The 19,672-nt window shown below is 40.2% G+C and overlaps 1 long non-coding RNA gene across 4 annotated transcripts in view; it reads left to right on the top strand.

Moving 5' to 3' along the window:
• Positions 1–3,012: 3,012 nt before the first annotated feature.
• The window catches only part of LOC141495053 (uncharacterized), a 255,356-nt gene continuing 238,696 nt past the window's right edge, over positions 3,013–19,672 (top strand). For all 4 annotated transcript variants that reach the window (XR_012470654.1, XR_012470651.1, XR_012470653.1 and 1 more), the window contains exon 1: positions 3,013–3,183. This is a non-coding gene — a long non-coding RNA (uncharacterized LOC141495053). The remainder of the gene's footprint in view (positions 3,184–19,672) is intronic.

Below are 19,672 nucleotides of genomic sequence, written 5' to 3' on the forward strand. Positions count from 1 at the left end.
AATAAAAAAGTAAAGTAGGGTAGAAAATAGGCCAGAGAGTAGTGGGATTGAGCAGAATAGGGGCAAGAATGGAAGGAGCAGGGAATGTGGTGAGGGTCATGTGTTTGAAGACACTGATTTTGAATCAATGGGGTTAAGGAAGCCATCGGTTCAAAGTTTGTTGGTTGCAGCAGTTACCTTCCAGAGCCTGAAATGATGAAGGATTTCCTCTCTAAATACTGAGGAACTAGGGGTGGTGGAGACGAGGTGCTCAGACTGGAAATTTGTGCCCTGTGGACTTGTTCAAGAAACCAGTTCAGTAAAGACACCCCCCAAATTGGCAAAATATGTAGCTTACCCTCCATCTCTGCCATGTGTATAGCAGGCACACCGGGCCAGGTGCTGGCTGCCCTCTGCCTTTTGTCAGTTTGGGCAATGGCTAGAATGTGCTAGACTGAGGACAAAACCAAGGTTCAAAGTCTGAGATCAAGCTCCAAGGACAGAACTGGTAGCTGAAGGTGAAGGCAAGATGAAAACTGTAGTTTTGAGAGACTCCGAATGACTAGAGTAGCATTAGAGACAAAAGGAAATGGAGTTAGAATGACATAGTGAATCAATTGACATTTAATAAATACCTAAAATGTGCCTACAAAGTTCCCAGAGGGTTCTGGGTTCAAATTCTACTCTGATAATTACTACCTATGTGAAATCAGTTTACTTTCATAACTTTTTTTTACTCATCTATAAAATGAGAATTGCATTAGATGGTCTTCAAGGTTCTTTCCAGTTCTAGGCTCATAGATCTAGAACCTAAAAACCTGTTACCAAGACAATTAGGTTTTCCAGGTCCTTTGGGCTTGACCCAAAGGCAGAGATTTTTGTTCTTGACCCTCCATGTCTTGGTCTTCTCATCTGACAACAAGGATTATTCATATATGATTTTCTAATATACTACAGAATATTAAAGCTAAAGAGGATATTAGTAATTATCTAGTCAAACTCCCTCCTTTTATGAAGGAGAAAAGGGACTGAGAGAGTGGAAGAGACTTGCCCAAGATCACATTCCTAGTAACTCAATAAAAAATATTGAGATGTGAAATAGGTATTCTGGCTCCCAGCTCAGAGTTTTGCTCAGAAGCAGGCTGGAGCCAGCTCATACTGGTTTTTAAGAGTCAAATGTTAAATTTTCAGTGTGAACATTGACATCTGGGATATTGGAAAATGCTACACATCAAAACATGATGTATTGTTTTGTTAATAGTGTAGACTTAAGAATGTGATGGAGGGGCAACTAGGTGGTACAGTACATAGGGCATTGGTCCTGAAGTCAGGAGAACCTGAATTCAAACCTGGTCTCAAATAGTTGACACTTACTGACTCTGGGGAAGCCATTTACCCCTGATTGTCTGCCCCTAAACACACACACACACACACACACACACACACACACACACACACACACAAGAAAATGATGGAGAATGTATTAATAATGAAAATTAAATTTAAAATTCTGTCGGATATAAATTCTCACCCCCACCCCCCAAGAACCTGTTGGTAAATATACCTCTGGTTCCATCCATTGTGCTATACTATCTCACAGCACCAGGCTTTTGGTGATCCAATGATGTAATAAAGGATTTAGGAGCACCTTGTAAAGTCAAGTCTCTAAACAGTTATTAAGACCTCTTGATTCTGGATGTCATTTTATGAGAACATATACGACTAAGGAAAGCATAACATGAATTCAGCTTTCAGATAATGAGAGATGTTTTTAGAGTGATCTCAAAGTGGGTTGAGCTGCCTTGGCAGTCAAAGGGCTCCTGTGTACAAGAGATCCTTCAGGAAGGGCTGGATGCTCTCCACTCATGGGGGATGCTGTAGAAGCATTTTTTTGTTCCTATAAAGTATGGGCTAGATGTTCTCTGAGTTGAACTTCCTTCCAAATCCACCATTCTGGGATTCATTCTGATTTGCTTTGTACATGGATAATGGAAGGCCCCTTTCATAAGAACCTCTTGTGCAGACCTATCTCAAATCTTTCATTCTCAGCCTTGGTCATGTCTCATTGAGTGGTAAGTTCCAGGAGGGAGAAGATGACTTCCTGTCCTGCCTGGATAAATACCCCAGTGCTTGTTCAGAAATGATCATTCAGAGAAAAGCCAACTTGAATGGCCCACTCAGGAATCACTCCAGGGAGCCTGGCTCTGGGCTTTTCAGCTGCCTCCCTGAGAAGTTTGCTTTGTGCTCATTGATTTCAAATTATGTTGCCCTGAGGAAGGGAAAATGAGTGTGAAAGTAGGGATAGTGAAAGACAAGGCATAAGCGATGCAGCCAATGGACAGAAATGAAGAATTTTCCAAGTGACTTGGTTTAGATCTCTTTCAGTACACTGAGTTACTTTGTTCTGAAAGAATTTCTTTATCAGTCAGACTCCTGCCTACTCTCTCAGATTCTGTAGGGGTTGGTGTGAGACAATTGTTTTCTGTCTTTGTGCCTCAGTTTTCTTTATCTGTAAAATGAAGAGAGTTGGACTAGTTTAAAAGGTCATTATCTTCAATGTGGGATGTAATGGAAGGAGGCTATAGGTTTCTTGAAGACAAAGTGTGTTTGTGTGTGTGTGTGTGTGTGTGTGTGTGTGTGTGTGTTTGTGTGTTAGCATCCATGGTACCTAGCCCACATACTAGATGCTCATTTATTGCCTGTGGAATTGGATTAAATTAATTGGAAATGGGCAATTTCTATGAATCAGGGTTTACTTTATTGTTTTGTTGATTGTCTAATTATGAAAGTGATGACAATGTTAATGGTACAGATTAAACTTAAAAATGTGTCATGTGGGGGCAGCTAGGTAGTGCAGTGGATGGAGCATCAGCTCTGGTTCAAATCCAGCCTCAGACACTTAATAATTACCTAGCTGTGTGACCTTGGGTAAATTATTTAATCATATTGCTTTGCAACAAAAAGAAAACGTGTCATGTGAATATTTTTCCTCTAAGCCAGTTGTTAAACATTTACCAGCACATTTCTGGTTACAGCCTTCAGAAAAGAGAGTCATCAGTGAGGTCTTGCATCAACATGGAGGGCTTTACTAAGGAGCTAACATTTAAAACTGACTTGGGAAGAAGATGGTGAGACTCACTTAAGAAGAGAAGATTTGAAGAGGGCATTCCAGGCAGAGAGAAAGATGTAAGCAAAGGCATGGAGGTAAGAAGAAGAGGAATTTTTGGAGAATAATAAACCCAGCTCAGCATAGGTAATATCACTGGAAAGTAGTGTTGTGTTGGATTGTTCAGGACCTTGAATGATTGACTAAGAAATTTAGACTTAGGATAAGTGAATATTTTGAGCTGATAAAGGGTCTTAGAAACCATTTAATCTAATCCCCTTATGTTACAAATGAGAAAAACTGAGGTCTAAGTCATTGAATGAGATACCCAGAGCTAAGGTTTTATATCTCCTTAACCCTAAATCTCTGATCCTATGAGTTACTGTTACCCAATAAATTAGAGGCAGCTAGGTGGTATGATGGTTAGAGCAATAACCCCTGTAATCAGGAGAGAGTTCAAATCCAGCCTCAGACACCAGACTCTTACTAAATGTGTGACCCTGGGCAAGTCAGTTAACCCTGATTGCCTCACATCCAGGGCCATCTCCAGTGATCCTGATTCATATCTGACCACTAGACTCAATTGACTCTGAGGAGAGAGTGAGACTGAGGATTTAACACAGCAACCCCCCCCCCCCATCCACTCAAATCCAATTCACTTGCTTGTCATGGCTTCTCCTCCCTGACGTCAGGGTCTTTATTGAGAAAGTAGAACAAACATCATCATTTGGGGATTTAGGGGTTAAACTTTGGATTTGAAGTCAGGAAGATATGAGTTCAAATCTAGCCTCAGTTATTTTCTAGCTGTGTGACCCTGGGCCAGTCACTTGATATCTATTTGCCTCAGTTGCCTTATCTTAAAATGGGAATAATAATAGCATCTTCCTTTCAGGGTTGTGAGGATCAAATGAGATCATAATTATAAAGTAGTTAACTCAGTACCTGGCACATGGGAAATGCCATACAAATATAAACTTTTATTTGAATACAACTTTCTGACTCTAGGTTCAGTTCTCTTTTCTCCATGTCATGCTCTTGTCTTATCAGCTACACTCCAATTCTCCTCCTCTGATTGGACTAAAAGTTGGAGGATTTGAGTTCAGCATCTGCAATTTATTATTTGGGCGATTTTTGTACTTGCTTCCTTCAACCCCACTCTGTAGTTGCAAGCTTCTCAATTCTATACACACAAAGTCTAAAATCATCTGGGAAAGAGAGAAGTGAGAAGAATGGCTTACTTCCAAGAGGAGATGGGGTCCAAGATTTCATTAAAAGAAATTTTAAGAACTCTCTGCTCATATCATGTTAAAGGGGGAAGTAACAGAGATCCACTGGTGTCATTGCTCCAGTTGTCCTAATAAGCAGTCTCAGGGCATGAGAATAACATTCCTCAGTTGGCCCCAGAGAGAAGAGAAGGGCCTGAGGGAGAATTGGAAGGAAATCCAGTTTCTAAACCAGGTTTCGTCCAGCTCCTAAACCTCTGGGAAAATCTGATGTGGGTGGAGAAGACAGCAGCCCTTCTCCTCACATTAAATTCCAAAGTTCCCCTGGCTCATCCGGGTGTTCAGCCGAGAAATCAGTTGGAAAGGCAGAGACGGGTGCAGAGGCAGATTTGAGGGTACAGATTCCTGTGAAACTGCTATAAAAAGCCTAAGGTCAGTGGAACGGGAGAGGAAGGGAGAGCCTTCAGAGCACAACTGTCCTCCTTTGACTTAATGTGTGAGCAGCAACACTTCCAGAACAGGGACCTCAGAAATTCTCATCAAAAGGAGGGAGGGGCTTCTGCTCTTATAAAGAAAGGGTTGGCATGTACTTTCCCCCCTCACCAGAACAGTTTCTATAGAAATTATTGATTTCACATACAATTATGTTTTCTGTTTTCCTTTTCATATGGAAAGTAATTTTTCCATAATAGATGCTTAGTAAATTATCTTTGTTCTCAGTCTCTCTCTGCCTCTGTCTCTCACTCTTTCTCCCTCTGTCTCTCTGACTGTCTCTGTCTCTGTCTCTCTCTTTCTCTGTGTCTCCCTCTACCATTCTCTGTCTCTCTCTTGTCTCTGTCTCTCTGTCTCTCTCTGTCTCTCTCTCTCTCTCTCCCTACTGTTCTTCTTGGGTAACACCATTGCTAGGCTCTAGGGCCTGGGGTACTGCACTCCTCCAGACTGGCCCAGTTTTCAATCCTGGGGTGAGTCAAGCTTAGTTGGGGTGGGTTCTTTAGTTCATTAACTACTCAACCTAGCGGCATTAGGATGCAGTATTTAGAGCTTACGTTAAAGAGTGACCAGGAAAGTACTCAGCAGAAAATATCATTTAGGTATGGGATGGGCATTTATTCCCTAAAGACAAAAGACTTTTGCAAGCACACATTGTCAGGAAAACTGAAGTTAAACAAAGAGCAAGCTAACTACTGTTAGCTTCAACCCAGAAAGTGATGCTTCAGATTGGCTAAGCATCCCGCAGAGTGCACTAGGCACCACATAAAAGAATGAAATCAAGGGACAAAAAAGGAAGTTCTCCCTCCTTTGCAAAGAGCCAATGAGTCATTGGTTTCTCTGACTGAGTAGTCAATGAAGGGATCACTTCATGATAGCAAATGTCCCAAGACCTTCAGTGCTCAGCTGCCACAAACTTAGAAGAAAGAAGTTCATCTTTGATGCATTCAATGATGGGCTAGGTCCCTAGAGCCCCTGGACGTTTCTAGTGGAGCTCCAGGGACATACTCCACAGGATGATTCCCAACAACCTCTCTTACACTCTCTACTGTCTTCTTCCCTTTCTCTTCCTTCCTTCCTTCCTTCCTTCCTTCCTTCCTTCCTTCCTTCCTTCCTTCCTTCCTTCCTTCCTTCCTTCCTTCTTTCCTTCCTTCCTTCATTTCTTCTTTCTTTGTTTCTTTGTTTCTTTGTTTCTTTGTTTCTTTGTTTCTTTTTTTCTTTGTTTCTTTGTTTCTTTGTTTCTTTCTTTGTTTCTTTCTTTGTTTCTTTCTTTCTTTCTTTCTTTCTTTCTTTCTTTCTTTCTTTCTTTCTTTCCTTCCTTCCTTCCTTCCTTCCTTCCTTCCTTCTTTCTTCATTAAGTTTAGTGAAAAAAATAAGGAAATTAATTTTGCTTGTTATAGGAAAGTTTTCTCCAAACTCTCCTCTTCTCCTCTTTCCCCCCATGGAGACAAAGTAAGTGGGAGAGGGAAAAAAAATACCTGAAAATAATTTAACTTTAAAAAAAAACAAGAAAAAGAATTAGTGAGTACATAAGAGAGCTACAGGTAGGGAGATAAGGATGATCCTGGAGAGCCACTGGTAGCCAGGCACCATATTGGGAAACAATTTGCCACAAGGTCTACAGAAAGCAGGATACTAAGTCACTAAAGTTGATATAGGCTTTCAAGAAAAGACTTGTCGATGGTCACTAACTCCCACTCCCATGAACTCTGAGTGTGAGGTCTGTTTGTTTTCTTTGACCAGTAAATATCCCTTTTCTTCCTTGAATCTGTGACCTTTCGCTTGGATGCTCACAAGGGGAATTGATGATAACTTGCTGGGTGGTATCTTCTAGAAAAGTCCTCCGATTTTCTGGGTGGGGAAAGCAAGCCAGGGATGCAAGAGATACTCTCAATGGGTACTTCATATCATGGGAAAGCTGAGCCTTGGTCCCTCTGACATAGGATTATATAAACAAAAAAGCACTCTCCCTTTCAAGTTGAGCCACAATCTTTGACCCCTCTCTCTGTCCATTCAGTGACTCATTCTGCTAGTAGTTCATCAGTAAGAAGGGGATGGGGAGACCTCTACTACCAACAATGTGCAGCCATATCAGCCAGAGTGGAACTTTGGTGGAGATGAAAGTGGTATTTTAAGAAAATTAACCCCATATATCTTCATGAGCTCTCTTTTCTTCCCTGGATATTTCTACTTTTTATCTTTAACAGATTTCAGAGAGAGAAAGGATCTTAAAAGTCCATTAGTCCATTAGTGTCTGAATAAGATTGACCTCTATAATCTCCCCAACAATTGGTCATTTACCTTATGCTGGAAAACTTCTAGTGATGATGATCTCACTTTCCAAGGCACATATTCTGTTTTGGAATGACTGTATTATTTACAAACAAACAGCAATTGACATAGACTGGATTTAGGGTTTTTTCAAAATACTCTATGGCAGCTAGGGGGCAGAGTGGAGAGAATTGGATTTAGTGTTGGAAAAACCTGAGTTCAAATGTTAACTTAGATCCTTGATGATCCTAGGAAAGCTATCTAACCTCTCTTAACCTCATCTGTAAAATAACACCTAATTCATAGGATCATTTTTAAAGATCAAATGAGAATATGTATAGGATGGAAGGAAGGAAGGAAGGAAAGAAAGATGGAAGGGAGGAAAGAAAGGAAGAAAGGAAGAATATATAAAATGTCTGCATGTATCTTCACAAATTCAATATGCATATAGATACATGTAATACATATGCATACAAATACATACATAGATACACATGTGCACATATATGTATATGCATGCCATTTAATAAACCTTTGAGCATCATATATAAAAGCTAGCTACTAGCATTAACTTCATTCCAAGGACTGGAGGATCCTTCTCACAATACATTTCCTTTTACTTTTGAGATGGTTGTAGAATTTTCTTGAGACTCTCAGGGGAAGTTTTTGGATCTTTTCCCTTTACCAGAGATAAGGTCCTATAGAATATATTCATTGGGCAGAACTTTGGAGCCTCATTGCTCCTTTTACAGAAGGAATAGCAAATGACAAGACTTTGAAGGCAGATAATCAATTGAATCAGCCTGGAGCTGTTGCTCAATTTCTATCATTAACTTGCTCCAAGGTCACTTGAGCTTTGCTATCTTCTCTTTCCCATCCATAAAATAAGAGGCTTTGCTTGAAAAATCCCTTCTGCTTGGAAATGGGCCTTCAAGGTGAGGAGGGAGAGAGACATTGTTGTTCTCATGGGGAAGTTGTTCTCAATTCTCAAAGTTGACTGGCAGCTAAAAAGGGCATTATAAATTTGAACCTAAGACTTAAGGAAGTTATTTAAGGATGATAAGAAATGGATCTGGGAGGAAATCTGGTCCAATAGATAGAGCTCTGGGCTTGGAATGAGAGAATCAGGGTTCAAATGTCACAAGGACCAAGTGGTCACTAACATCCCTTCAAACTCAAATCTATGCTTCTATGATATTAGAGAGATGGTTTGACCTGTTGGTCAATTGGAAGTTCAAATCTCACTTGTTTGGTGCCCAGTTTCCTCTTCTGTAAAATGGGTATGATTAAAATGCTAGTAGCTATTTCATGCTTTGTTTGGTTTAGATGTGAATGAAATAATGTATGGAAGTTATTATTGCAGATTATGCTGCATATTATTCTGGTATGTTACTATTGCATAGTATAATGCTACCTTGTAAATTAGGATGCTATGCTCCATCATTAATGTATAGGACAACATTATGTTATATATTACTATGCTGTGTTAAGTTCCTATTGCATATTATGTTGTCTCTTCCTATGTTATATTCAATTGTTATTGCATATTACTCTATTATATTGTTTGTTAACATCTTAGTTTACTCTTCATATTACTGGGGCCATGTTCTGTTGTGTAACAGTATATTAAGTTACTAGAAATATCGCATATGATTATGTTATGTTGCCTGTTATTAAGTTATTATTGCATATCATGTTGTATGTTACTCTAAGTTACTACTGACATGTTGTTATGTTGTATAGTAACTAAGTAACGTTAAGCTGCTGTTATATGTTGTTGTGTAAAGCCATGAGGCATGGAGACAGGTACCAAGATCTAAATGATTTGACTATAATTAACCACTAAATAAGATCTGGAAATGAGATTCAAATCCAGGCCTTTCTGAGTCCAAAACTAGTGTTCTATCCAGTTTCCAAAGAACTGAAATGAATGAGTACAGAGAGGGCCATAGAGATGTGATTGCAGGGTTTGAGTGGGCTTTACAAGCACATTGACTCTGGATTCAAAAGACCTGGTTTCAAAGTCCATCTCTGATGTCAGCTACCTGTGTGACCTTGGCCAAGTCATTTAATGACATCATGCTTCAGTTTCTGTTTACATAAAATAAGAGAATTGGACTAGCTGGGTACTGAAATCTTTTTTGATCTGAGGGCTCAAACCAGACATTGTAAAGATGAAATTAAAAAGGAGAAACAAATGTCAATGATATCATCAAAAGTATGTATGAGCTGCAAAGGCGGTCAACTGCTCACACTGAAAGGGAGAGGTAAATGATGGATGGTCCATGTACACTACTAGAGTCTTATCCTTTCAAGATAAAAGGAGAGAGAGAGAGAGAGAGAGAGAGAGAGAGAGAGAGAGAGAGAGAGAGAGAGAAGGGTAGGCAGCCATGGGGCTTGAGGCCCATGGTGTTCCTTGTGGATTAAGGAAGAACAAGAGAAAGCCTCATCCTTCTGGATAGGAGACTGGAAGAAGGAAGAGAGCTAGAAGGGGCAGTGCTTCCCATTAAATACCCTTCTAGGCTAGATTGGACAGAGGGTGATGATTGGGGAATGGTCTTACACCTTGGACCTGGTATCTTCCATTGGTAAGCTACATACTTGTCCTTCCTGTCTCAAGGTGCTTGACCCCCAAATTCAACATGTCATTTCCTGTCTCGCCAGTGTCTCAGCCAAGGTAAAGTGATGGGGAAAATGGGGTCAAGATACAAACATTAGGTACATTATACAACATTTCAGTGGGGAACCTCCACCCATTTAACAAGATTTAACAGCATCTAAGATCACAGGTTCTGGTTCGGCTATATTCATGATTCTCTTCATCATTTCCTTGCATCACAAACACTATCAAAATATGAGTCAGGTTTAGGATTTCAATTCCCAAAAGGACAAACTAATTTAGTCATGCAGGCCCCCATCATGGGCCTTCTGAATGATGCTTGTTGAGGAAGTAGTTTGTCCTCACTATCCTCCTTACACCCAAGGGTTGCCTTGCCTGTTGATTTTAGCACATTCAAATTTGTGCCCTTGAACCTCTCCTTGACTCTCAGTCTAACCATCCTCAGAAGAAATGGCCAAGTCCATTTCAGCTTGCTCAATAATTTCAGTTGTGTTAGATTCTTCATGATCCTATTTGGGGATTTTCTTGGCAAAGTTACTAGTGATTTGCCATTTCATTCTTCAGAAGAAGAAACTGAGGCAAGCAGGGCTAAGTGACTTGCCCAGGGTCATACAGCTTGTCAGTGTCTGAGGATCATTTGAATTCAGGGTTTCTGGATTCCCAACACCATGATCTTTTCACCATACCACCAATTTGCCTCTTTTTCAGCAAGCCATTCAGAATTGCAATTCAATGTCTGAAAGTGATTGATGGTCTAAAATTCCTGCTGGGCCAGACCTGAACCACTGCAGCCTTTGCTCATTACTGAAAAAGCACCTGGCAGCTCCTACTAGCACAGGCTAGTATAGAACCCTCCCTCGGGCTTCCTTTCATCACCCTTTTAATCTTGACCCCATAAATCAGGATCTGGGGTTGAAAGGGATTGAAAGATTGGTCTGGTCTTTGTTTCAACACTAGTGCCTATTTCTTTGCTTGTTGTTTGTCCCTTGTTCTCAGAGATCAGTGTTGTCTCAAGGGTGATGTCTTGATTTACTCTCAAACTGGAGTTAAGTGAGGCTATTTCTAGAGCTTGGTGATGGCTAATCCAAGACAATTAACTGCTCTCTTTGGATATAAATTTAGGTAGACCGCTGGGCTATTTTGGTTTCCGTAGACAGATGACACAGTAATCCCTTCAACATCGTGGAGGTTACGGACGTGGCTTTCCCATGTTCTGGAAAATCTACACAAAAATTTTTGATCTTCCCTATGAACCAGAAAAGAAACATGTATATTGTTTTCTTTTATGAGAGATTTATAATACCTTAGTGTAAAATCTGGGTGAAGTATTTTTTTATATCTGCTGGCCTTCACACGTCATCTGTGGCTTCCCCAAAATCCCCCCCCAAATTTCCACTTAATTTCATATGATAACTCTTTATAGATCAAAACCACAATGGGGAAAGTCACTATATAGAAAAGCTATTTTAGCTATCTGACACTGGATGAAAAGTGCTAACGTTTACACTCATTGATCACCTGAGATAATGGACAAGTGATTTTCCACCAGCTCCAACCAAAAGTGGGCTTTTAAGAGAAGTTGCAGTCTGTAGGACTTTAAGCTTTGCATAACATATTTCATTGATAACACATCATTTCTTTAATAAATGCTCATTAATTGACAAACTCAATCCTCACAACAATCTTGTGAGATAGGGTTATTATTATCCCCATTTTACTGACAACAAAACTGAAAATGAGATAGGTCTAAGAGGTTAGATACCTCTAAGTGTCTATGGAAGGATTTGAACACAGGTCTTTGTGATTAAATCCAACACTCTAGCCACCATACCATCTAGCTGGCCTTGTTCTATAACTGATTTCATTAGAATAGGCTATTGCTGAAGAAATTCATTTATCACCATTGACTGGGCTTCTCTGAGTCTAAGGGAGTGACTTGGTAGGCTAAGAGGTTAAGGAGCTAGGTCAGTATGGCCCCACCAGGATGTGTAATAGTCAAGGCATAAATCTAAATCTTTCTGACATCATGACTAGTTTTCTGTTCATTCCATTGATGAAATTTTAGGCCTCCTCCCTCTCCTGCATAAATATTGACATTTATGTGGTGATCTGAGTTTGGCAAAGCATTTTACAGACATGATCTCATTTGGCTGTAGAACCATCATGGATTTAGAGGTAGATGGGAACTTAAAGGTGATTTAATGCAATCTTCTCATTTTATAGTTGAGGAAACTGAGGTCTAGAAAATTGAAGTGATTCATTCAGTGTCAAATAGCTTAAAAGTGGCAGAACCATGATTCAAACTCATTCCCTCCAATTGCTTTGAAAAACACATGCATTTTATAAATGAAGAAATGAATATCAGCAGTAAGTGAATTCCTAGCATCATGCAGCGAGTGAGTGGATAATTGAGTTTTTTATCCAAGTCTTCCTGACTCCTGGGAGATGTACTTAATTCACTAAGTTATGATGTTTTAACCTTTTGAAAATTCCCCTTTTCCTAGTTTCTCTGCTAAAGCACTTATTTAGAAAGCATATAGGGAACTGACTTAAGAAAGGGCACTTATGAAAGTGAGTCAACCAGTTTAGCCAATAAATGGTCAAAGGATATGAACAGGCATTTTTTTTAGGGTTTTTTTTTGCAAGGCAAACGGGGTTAAGTGGCTCACCCAAGGCCACACAGCTAGGTCATTATTAAGTGTCTGAGACCGGATTTGAACCCAGGTACTCCTGACTCCAGGGCCAGTGCTTTATCCACTGTGCCACCTAGCCACCCTGAACAGGCATTTTTCAAAGGAAGAAATCCACTCTACCTGTAACATATAAAAGAAAAGAATCTAAAAACTAAGTTGTTCAGTTGTGACTGCCTCTTTTTGACCCTATTTGGGGATTTTCTGGCAAAGATAGAGTGGTTTATATAAGAAACAAGCACCTTACCAAGTACTCAGAACCACCAATAGTGGACCAAAGAGGATCCTTTATTGAAATATTCTTAAGAATGGGTGTTGCCAATAGGGCACACATGACACATGAAATCAGGACTTTTTATTACTACTCTAAAAACACAAGTCCCTCCCATGTCCCCAGTTGGCTGGGTATTGCTAAGGTCAAAGGCCTATCTGATGTATCCAATTCTCTCCCCACATGGGTTCAAATTCCCTATCAAACCTCCCCTTCCCCACTTGGTAGCAGGTCCTTGAAAGGAATAACATAGAAGTGTGAAACTGACAACTGAATGGTGCCTACTGGCACCAGTTCATTCACTAATTCACCCAAGCTGCTAATTCTAAGGACCCTTGTTTTCCTGCTGGAAGTCTATCCACTTCCTCCCTCTGTAGAGAGATTCCCCTTGTTCTCAGTAATATGTAATTTAGCTTGATTTACATCCATCAAACCTACATGCCTTAGATTCTATCACTTTAGCTCTTTTCCTCATCTTCCCAAGATATTTCTCTATAAGATATAAAAGACTTTCTTCAGTTTCCCATAACTAATGTTAAATGAAACCTAACCACTTATCAGTTTGTCATTTCCTTCTCCAGTTCATTTTACAGATGAAGAAACCGAGGCAAGAAAATTAAGTGACTTTCCCAGGAACCCATAGCTAGTAATTATTTCCAGGTCTGGTTCTCTATCCCCTGTGTTACTTAGTTACCCCAAATAGCTAAGTAGAGAAATGCAAATTAAAGCAATTCTCTAGTTTCTTCTAATATCAATCATACTGTTCAAGAGGATTAAATAAGAGAATGACAATTATTGGAGGACCTGTGGGAAATCAGGTACACAATTCAATCATTGGTGAGACTGTGAATTGGTTCAAGCATTCTGTAATTAGTTTAGAACTATGTCTCAAAGGTTATTGAACAGTGTACATTATTTGACCCATCTGTTTACTAAACATATGCTCTAAGAGAACCAAGAATAAAGAAAGGATATTGATAGGGGGCAGCTAGGTGTTTCAGTGAATAGAGCACCAGCCTTGGAGTCAGGAGGACCTCAGTTCAAATTCGACCTCAGACACTTAATAATTGCCTAGCTGTGTGACTTTAGGCAAGTCACTTAACCCCATTGCCTTAAATAAAGAAAATTTTTAAAAAAAGAAAGGATAAAGATATATACACAAATGTATATGCTCATATATGCAAATATATATATATATATACATAAACCTTTGCATACATGTGTATAAATAAATAACCATAGATGTATGTAGATATATAGATACATAGACATACACAAATCTCCTTATAAGAGATGTGTAATATCTTTATATTTCTGTGTATGGTTATATAAATAGATATCCTTTATGTCCAAATATTTAGATATATACCCCCATATAAAAATGCATACATGTATGTGGGTAGACATAACATATTCACTGAAACTTTTCGTAGTTTCTCTGTGGTGGAGAGCTAGCAAATGGTACTAAGAAAGGGCACTTATGAAAGTGAGTCAAGCAGTTTAGCCTGGGTCCAAGTTGTTTATGCTAGTCCTATTATTCGTCCAAGTGAGATTGAGGAAAAATGTAGCTGACTAAAGGTTGAGGAAAATATGAAAGATTTCATTTAAAAGAGCAACTGTGGGCCAAAATGTTGTTTTTAAAAGTATTACTGAAATTAACAGAAGCTAAGGGAAAAGTCAAGTTGGAAGTCACTGATCCTCCAAGGGAAATAGCAGCAGCAGTAGTAACAGCCACATTAGCAACATCAACATAAACTGCCAGGAGAGGACGATAACAATGAAAGGTCTAGCAGCATGAGAAGTTACCTGGAGATCACACTCCTCAAAGCTGGCCTTTACTGGAAGACAAGCAACTTGATGGAGCAGTGAGTGAGCTTTCAAAGGGTCCATAGGTCATAGGGGGAAGGGGGATAGGTCAGAGAACAGAGATGAGGCAATGAGGAATATGGTGATAATTCTTTCAGAGGTCCATTTTTTGGTAGATAGAGGCTTGTCTTTGCCTGGGAGGGACAAGGTACTTTTGTAAAAGTTCATTGACCTCATTTCAATATCTTGAACAATGGGATGGGGGTGGAGGGGTAATATGCCCTCAGCAATGTTAACCTTAAGATACATGGTCAATGAAGAGGGAACAGATTAATTGTAAAACATATTTTCCCCTACTTCACAAGTATCCCACTTGTTAGTCAGAGCATTTTACTTCTCTGCCCATTTAGAGAACCCTGAACTTCAACTATTGCATCTTGTCATTCTGTTGACAGGTGCCTAGGAGGTGGGCACTACTGGGGGGACAGGGTTTGCAAAGACTGGTTTAGTAGTGAAGTCAAATGACCCTTTGACTTGGGAGAATGAGAAAGATCCTAAATTTTAATTCACAGATTACTGCAAAAAAAAGGTACAAATAAATTCACAGGGTTTAACAAGGTGGCAAGGTAAAGAAAGTGAATTTTTTTAAAAATAGAGATAATGAAGTTAAGAAAGAGGGGAAGAAGAAGAGAAGATAGGGACAACTTCCAGAGGCTGGAAGCTGGGCTGAGACTAGCAGCCTGGCAGAGGCGGGGGGGGGGGGGGGGGGGGGCAGAGCTTTTAAGGGAGCCTAGCCAGTGTCTGAGTTAGAAGGATGCAGGGGTGATGGTCAAGGGTTGGTCAACCCGGAGAGGTCAGGTATACTTGTTGGAAGAGCAGACATGTGATAGGTGCAAGAACAGTAAGAGAGGAGGTGGGGAGAAGGCTGGAGGTGGCTCCTATTATCTCAGTGGATTTACATCTGAGAGGAGGTTGAGATCCTGGATAACAATGGCAAGGAAATCAGGGTGTGTGCTGTGTGGAATGAAGGGCATTGTTGGTCTTCACAGGGTGTGGAGGGGAGCCCTCACAAAGGGGGAATGGCCCCCAGTCTATCACAAAACTGGGAGAGTTCTGCTAATCCCATTCCAAAAATGACAGACTAGATCAGAAAAAAATAGTCCTTAAGTGGTCAAGAGTAACCTAGTCTTGACCTTCTCCTTTGCACATGCTCAAAGAGATCCATCTGTTCTTGCTCATTAGTATAATGAGCAGGGTGGGGAAACATATAGGAACTAATGTATCCATGAGATTTGTGACCCCAGCCTATGGTTGGCATGAAGGAGCAGGAACAAGGTCTTTCAAAGTGCATAAAAGAGCTTGTATGTTGGCATTTCCCTGCCCCTCTCTCCCACCATGAGAGAAGTGTGCCATTTTGTTAAAGATATCTTAATAAAAACCATTTTAATCACTCTGGACTAAGTATTCTCCAGCCATTTATAACAATGCCAAGGAGCACAGATTTCCCTTAATATTTTTCAATTCTGTTCTTCTAAAATTATGGTTCACAAAACTCAATAGGACCATCCCTATGTAAGTCTGAAATAGATGGCCATCTATGGGTGTGATATTTAGGGGTCCTAAAAGATACAAATTTTTCTAAAAATTAGGTAATGCTTTATCATCTGCCATAGCCCTGGGAATTCCAATGTTATATGATCATTTGATTTGGATTTACAAAGACTTTCTGACCTCCAATAGATTCCTATTAAAAAAAACAATTATCCAATTATCAGACATTAACACCTCCAGAGGAATAAGGAGACAGCCATCTAGTTTAGGCAATGATAATGAGACTGTCTAATCCTGATTAACCTGGGTACTGAAAGATAGGTTGCATTGACAATGAACTTGGGTTAAACTTGTGACTTTGAAACTTCCTACGAATATGATTTTGGGTAAGTCACTTTTCTGTGGGCCTCAGTTTCCTTCTCTGTAAAATGAAATATTTAGACTGGATGATGTTTAAGTTCCTTGTATTATAAATGGCTCATGATTAAAAATGGCTTTTTTAAATTAAGATATCTTAACAAAATGGCACACCTCTCACAAGGTGGGAGAGGGGTGAGGGATCCCAGAAATGGAAGGTCTTTTATGCAGTTTGAAAGGCTTTGTCCCTGCCCCTTCATGCTAATCATAGACTGGGGTCACAATCTAATGGATGCATTGGTCTCCATACATTTCCCCCATCCTGTTCATTATACTAATGAGCAAGAATAGCTATCTCCCTGCTCATGCACAAAGGAGAAGGTTAAGACCCTCCATTAACTTAAAAATAGGAGGAGTGGACCTGGCCTAATCTTAGTTTTTGATCAGATTGAGGCTACCTGCCCATAGGCAAAAATATAGGCAGAGTCAGTCTTTGTAATGTAAACTAACAATTCTCCCTTCACATTCTTGTCATACCCAAACATCCCCATATTCCTCACACATGCCATCTGACCCTTCCTTAAAGGTCCCCAGAGATGCATAAGGAAACAGTCAGTCCTTTGGAGATCTTTCTCTGGAGCCAGAATTCTGACTCAGGGTTCAAATCCCGTGTCTGATAACTCTTGGACCCACTAATCATGTAACCTACCTCAGCTTGGGTTTCCTTATCTTTAAAATGAAGGCTTGGCTTCCGGCCCCTTTCAGGACTAACCTGTGAGCCTATGAATCTCTAGACTGCATAGTTATCTGCTAGTACCTACAGGCCCTGATACAATACAGAGCAGGGATAGCTGGGGGATTGAAATATCTTTTCTCTGTATGTCTACATTGGCTCTTGTCTTTTCTCCCAGAAAATAAATACCAGGCAGCCTCCAGAATACAAATGGCTTTTAATACATCCATCCCCAAGGGCAAGGCGGGGGTGGAGAGATTCACATATTGATTCCCCTGCATTAAGACAATGAATGATTCAGACAAAGGCCAATTGCTCAGTGCTTGTAAGACCTGGCAAGCATATCAAGGTTATTGAGGAAGAAATTAAGGAGAGTGCAGTTTTCTTCAGATTGAGTTCTCTAATCAAATGGCTGGATGCAGAGCTCCTTCTATACTCTAATGAGCGGGCCCTGGTAAAGGCAGTGGGTAATGGTTTCCCTTCTCTGGGTAATATCATCAGAAATGATAGCTAGAATTCATGTAATGCTAGGTAGTATGGTGAATAGGATCCTGGGTCTGGGGCACAGTGAATAGAGCACTGGCCTTGGAATCAGGATGATAGGAGTTCAAATGCAACCTCAGACACTTACCACTTATTAGCTGGGTGACTTTGGACAAGTCACATCCGGGGTTATCCCTAGTCTTCCTGATTCATATCTGGCCACTGATATCTGATGGCTCTGGAGGAGAAAATGATGCTGGTGATTTAGCACAGCATCCCCCTTACGCAAATTCAATTCATGTGCCTGTCATGGCAATACCTCCCTGATGATGTCATGATCTTTTTCAAGAATGAAGGCAAATCCTATAAATCCTATAGGCCTAGAGTCTACAAGACCTGAGTTCAAATCTAGGATCAGATATTTAGTAGCTGTGTGATCTTGGCCAAGTCTCATCCTCTTTGCTTCAGTTTTCTAGTCTGTAAAATGGCTATAATAATAGCTCCTATCTTCCAGGCTTGTTGTGAGGATCAAATAAACTTTTAGCACCATGACTGGCACTTTGTAAGTGCTATATGATGGTTTTTATTATTATTCTTGCTTGAAAATCTACAAATTTTATCTCATTTGATTGTCTCGACAGCCCTGAGAGATAGATGCTATTCTTATTCCCCATTTTGCCAAAGGTAAAAGAGAATTTGAGAAATTTAAGTAATTTGCTCAGAGTCACACAATTTATAACTGTCTGAGACCGAATTTGAATTCTGATTTCCCTTGCACCAATTAGTTGCCTTCTGGCTTGTAAGAATACTATTAGATAGAGCTGACCTAATAGGTAGGTAACTTGGACCATGAGAAGTCACAAATATGAAATACAAATATCATTCATATTAGGTGCTTCCTGTATGCAAAATCTCTATGCCAATCTCTAGAGAGGATAGGCAAAGTTGAGCTGACACTTGGTCCCTGTTTTTATGGACTCATGATTTAGTAGTGACAAAGCCACCAGTAAGGAAATGTCAAAGCCAAGGAGTTGTGTGGCCTCTGATGACTCACCACCTCTCTTCAGCTAAAAAAAGGTGCAGAAAAAATTCATGCTGTCTAGGTCAGAATGTTGCTGGGGGAAAATGTGGCCTCCTTGGGGCTTGCAACAAACTACATGTTCCTCAAAATGTGGAATGAATTCACACTCAGCTCTTTGACCCAGAAGAGTAAAGCATGAACTTTAATATACAGGTTCAAGTGTTGACAGAGAATTATCTGTCTAGATTTTTAATATTAAGAAAATATTATTTGTGTTTATCTGCTATTTTCTGAGGGCTTCTGACCCCCCTTTTCCATGTGAACCTCTGACTGAGATTGTTCAGCATAAGGCCCTCTCAGATGCAAATTCCCTCCAATTGTTCAATGTAACTCCTTTTTTAAATGTAATTTGCCAAGAGCAACCACAACCCATGCCTCTATACCTCCTCTAACTCACTGCCTCTCAGTCATCCAAAGAGGGTACCTCACCCTAGTCAAGTAGAGGGAGAAGTCACCCTTTAACTGCTTTTGCCCTGACTCCCCCCCTCCCCCGCACAGGAAATGGGCTTGACTATAAAAGTTTGGCTGACATTTCCCTCCATGCCAGACTTGCTTGGGTCAAACCAAGCCATATCTTATGACTTCGTTCTTTGCTTTCTCCCTTTCCCTCAAACCTTTTTTTCCCAACCTTTATTATTCAGTGTGTCCTCAAGTAACTTGTTGTCTCTCCAGATGTTTAATCTGTGAACTATTTGTGCTTTGCAGGCCTGTGATGAACTTTGCAGGTTTGTGAATTAAAAAAAAAAAACCTCAGCTTTTACATCTTCCGTATCAGTCGTGAGACTTTCACTTCCAAGAACCCTGGTTTTCAGGCTCTTTCTCTGGCCGCATTGCCCAATTCCCCATCATCAAAAGTACAGAGATTTTAGTCAGCAAAATAGACTGTATTGGGGGGTGAGGGGTGGGAAGATGATCCAAAGACCAGTTAGAATGACTAGCAGTAGCAGCAGCAGCAGTTGAGTCAGCTGCCATAAGTGATAAAGAGAGAGGGGGAGAAATATGAAGAAGAGAA

This window comes from Macrotis lagotis, chromosome 1 (assembly GCF_037893015.1).
Source record: "Macrotis lagotis isolate mMagLag1 chromosome 1, bilby.v1.9.chrom.fasta, whole genome shotgun sequence".
Classification (NCBI taxonomy): Eukaryota; Metazoa; Chordata; class Mammalia; order Peramelemorphia; family Peramelidae; genus Macrotis; species Macrotis lagotis.